The following is a 4,342-nucleotide window of genomic DNA, read 5'->3' on the forward strand; positions in this document are numbered from 1 at the left end:
AAGCTGAATGAGAGTGTTGCTTCGTATTTATAGGCCGGACTCTTGTCAAAACGCAACATGCGTTTTTAGTTTCTCAACAAAAAAGGCTGACAGCCAATAAAACGCAATCTGCGTTTATGGAAAAAGCTGACACAAACCACATCAAAACATAGCCTGCGTTTGTCTTTTTCTCTCAAAAAATAAATAAATAAATAAAAACAAAGCTAAACGTTACCTACGTTTTGAGTAAGTTTTATAGCAGTGAAAATATTGGTCATGCATCCATTTCATTGGACAACACCAATGACAAATCCATAATGAAAAAAATGAGTCAAATTTTTTGTATTATGTATTAAAATTTCTGTACTCAATATTTTTTATGAGCATAAATAAGAGAAGAAGATAATGATGATAATATGGTGATGATGATGACAATAAGAAGGCAATGGTGGCAGTGACAACGACAACGACGATGACAATAATATTAAAGAAAGAAATGTGTAAAAGAAGAACGAAAAAGGAAAAAAAGAAGGAAGAGGAAAAGAAAAAAAAAAAAAGAAGCAGCACCAAAACGTATACATATGTACAAAAAAAAAGAAACATGCAACGACTTAGTTAAAAATTTGATTTAAAAATATTTGGACGTTTAGATTAATTGTACTTCATTATACAATTTTTTTTTTAAAAGAAAGTATATTTCCATTAATGTTGTTTTATTTTTTAAGTTCTAATAAAAAAAATAATAAAATGATGCTACTAGTAGTAATATATGGATTTAATTAGAAAGCTATTACTTTTTAATCAGTAAACATTTTTTAACCAACAATTGAAAAAGAAAGAAATTAGAAAGAGAAAGGAAAAATATTTTGACAAATTACTTGATGTTGTAGAAAAAATTAGTTGATTATTCTTAAACTTTAACACCACATATTGGGACTTTGATGGAACACTGAGCAAAAATTTAATGAAAAATAAAAAAGAGAAGTCGTTCTAATTATACATAATATAATAATAGCTAAAAATAAAAAATAAAAAAATAACATTAAAATAAAGAAGATAACATCAAACGACTGGCCTAAAAGTCAAAGATTATTTTTAAAAATACGTATTTAACAGCAGCCAAGTATCTACATGGAATTTTCTGTTAAAGAGCAGATTTAATTGGGATAAATATTGTTTTGGTCCCTAACGTTAAGGGTTAGAAACTGTTCTTGCTGAGGTTGACCAGTGTATAACTCGTCCGCCGGTGAATACTTGTAAGCTCTCCGTCAAGATGAGGTATACATCGGCAATGAGAGAACAAGGGGGTGGGTACCTGCAAAAGACATTCCGACGCTCAAGTCAGTAAGTGTTTAAGAGGTAGTATAAGAATAATTCTATGAATATAGAATGTAAGACATGAAATGAAAGTTATCATGTGTTATGTTGTGTTTATAATAATTCTATGAATATAGAATGTATTATGTTGTCACCCGAGATTAGATATAGAAGGTTCCTTTTATAGGTATAGAATTGATGAATAGAATTGATGTTATGACCGTTTGGTCATTAAGATAGAAATGATAGTCATTAAGTCGGTAATGAAGGTGTCAGTTACAAGCAAAAGAATGAATGATAGTTAACGCCGAGTTATAACTCATAATGCATAATAAAGACTGAGTTATAAGGTGACGGATCACAGCCCCCAAGCTTTGTCCGCCGATCATATGATCCAGGCTAAGCTTAGAAAATATAATGAGTTATAACTCGGTTAAAAGATAAGTGAATAATGATATGGTGAGCCCCCAAGCTTAGTCGGGTTATTATGTCGGCACTTATTCAAAAAATAATTGAGTGATAAGAGTCATTCAATCAAGATAGTTGTGTGGGGGATACTTTTCCGCTTAAGAACAATTTTAGCATTTGATTGTATATGAACTGAAAAGCTCAGAGATAGATATCCATTGACGGAATCGATTGTATGATCCGAGGATATAATGGTTAATTGTCTTGGGAATTTTTCCAACCCACAACAACTTATTGATAAATTTCTCGCTTAAAGCAATTAGTTATTGAATATTTACAATTTATAGTGAAGGTCTGACATGAATAAGATAAATTGAGAAAATGAATAGGTATAAAGTCGTAACATATATTGAATAATATATATTGTAAAAGTAAAATAGTTCAAAGTAAAACAAATATACCTTTAAAGTTGATAATTGTAGAGAAGGAGACGTCATACATGTCAAATGTGAATATTTGAATTTTGTTTTGTAGGACATGCTTTAATTTGATAATAAAGCAATAAAATAACAGTTATTGAATTATACATTTAGTATAATGTTTCTAGCAGTTACAATATGGCGAAGGATATTCCTCGTGCAATAATAGTAAATTTTGAATGTTTGCATGTGTTTTTGCTTAACTTTTTGTATTAAACAAATAGTAACATAAAAGTTAATAGCATAAAGTGAATAGTGTAACAATTATATACAATTGATATACATTTAATTTTTTATGGAATCCAATTTTAAGATTTGAACTCATCATTACCGTCATTTAATTGTATAAATGAAATCATTAAGCAATAAGAATATAATATATAATGAAATAAAAATGCAATTGACATGGTTGTTATATGGCATTATTGTATAGGACATATATTGAGGTTTGAATATAACTAATAAATCAATAAATATTAGTTACACAAAATATAAATGCATAAGTATGTTGAATAAAATATATAATTTTATTTGTGTAAGTAGAGAATTTTGAAAAAGTTAGCAAAATTGATAGGTGAGTTTGTACTTAGATTGATTAAAAACTGAGTTTTTTTTTTCTTTTTCCGGATTGGTTGAAAGCCGAGTTTGTTCTCGAATTGATTATGACATGTGAAATATTATGATACGTTAGATAAAAATTTGATAAATGTATTAAATAAAATCCTAAAAAAGATTGTTGAAATTGGTTCAAAAATTTGAATGTAATTCAAGTTTTATGAACCTAAGGGGAGTGGGAATTATTTTACTCGTTCCCCACAGACGGCGCCAATTGTTCTTGCTGAGGTTGACCAGTGTATAACTCGTCCGCCGGTGAATACTTGTAAGCTCTCCGTCAAGATGAGGTATACATCGGCAATGAGAGAACAAGGGGGTGGGTACCTGCAAAAGACATTCCGACGCTCAAGTCAGTAAGTGTTTAAGAGGTAGTATAAGAATAATTCTATGAATATAGAATGTAAGACATGAAATGAAAGTTATCATGTGTTATGTTGTGTTTGTAATAATTCTATGAATATAGAATGTATTATGTTGCCCCCCGAGATTAGATATAGAAGGTTCCTTTTATAGGTATAGAATTGATGAATAGAATTGATGTTATGACCGTTTGGTCATTAAGATAGAAATGATGGTCATTAAGTCGGTAATGAAGGTGTCAGTTACAAGCAAAAGAATGAATGATAGTTAACGCCGAGTTATAACTCATAATGCATAATAAAGACTGAGTTATAAGGTGACGGATCAGAAACGAAACCGTCTCTGATGTAATTTTTGATTTAGAATCGTCCTTAATGTTGCATTTCATTTTAAAATCGTCCTTTCTAATAAAATTTTTTGTAAATGACGAAACTATCCTTTTTATAAATCGTTATTTTAAATAAAAATATAAAATTAAAAAGAAAAGGGGGAAGGGACGCGGGGGTGGGGAAGGAAAAGGGGAAAGGGAGAGGGGAAAGGGGAAGGGGGGATGGCGCCGGCGCTCCTCACCGCTGCTCCTCATCGCCGCGTTCTCGTGTCTGCTCCGTCGTGCTCTGTCTCGCTCGCTTGCCTTCCTTATCGTCAGTCCTCTTCCCTTCACCCTCTAAACCCAACTCCCTCCATAACCGCCGTGCTTACATCCGGTAATCTCTCTCCCCTCTCTTCCTCCTCTGATTTGTGTTGGATTTTAATAACTTAATCGTGGCAAAGTCTTTATAATGCTTGGTCTTAATTTTGATTTGTACGGTAGGGGAATAAAATGGAAAATCCAGTGTTGCTTATGACTGATTTTGGTGGAATCGTGAATTTTTGTGGCAGTTAACAGAGAAAAAAAGAAAGATCCAGTGTTTAAATAATTGTTTTGTTCATCATAATCCCTAATTTCCTAATTTTTATTGTTAGTTTGTTCTTATTGAGAATTGGCTGCCCTTTATCTTTGAATTAAAGGTGCTTTCAGGCTTCATTGGTGCGTGGAAGCTGCTATGTTAAAGCATATCTTGATTCTGGCGGCAAAAAGTCCTTCTATCTGGGTATGTATTAGAATACAGTGCTTCTCAAAAATAAGAAGCATTTTGTGTCGGGCCATGAGAAGGAAGAAATGGTAGAAAAAAGGGTAGTTTTGT

The sequence above is a fragment of the Arachis ipaensis genome, chromosome B4 (genome assembly GCF_059453495.1).
Source record: "Arachis ipaensis isolate K30076 ecotype BB chromosome B4, ASM5945349v1, whole genome shotgun sequence".
Lineage (NCBI taxonomy): Eukaryota > Viridiplantae > Streptophyta > Magnoliopsida > Fabales > Fabaceae > Arachis > Arachis ipaensis.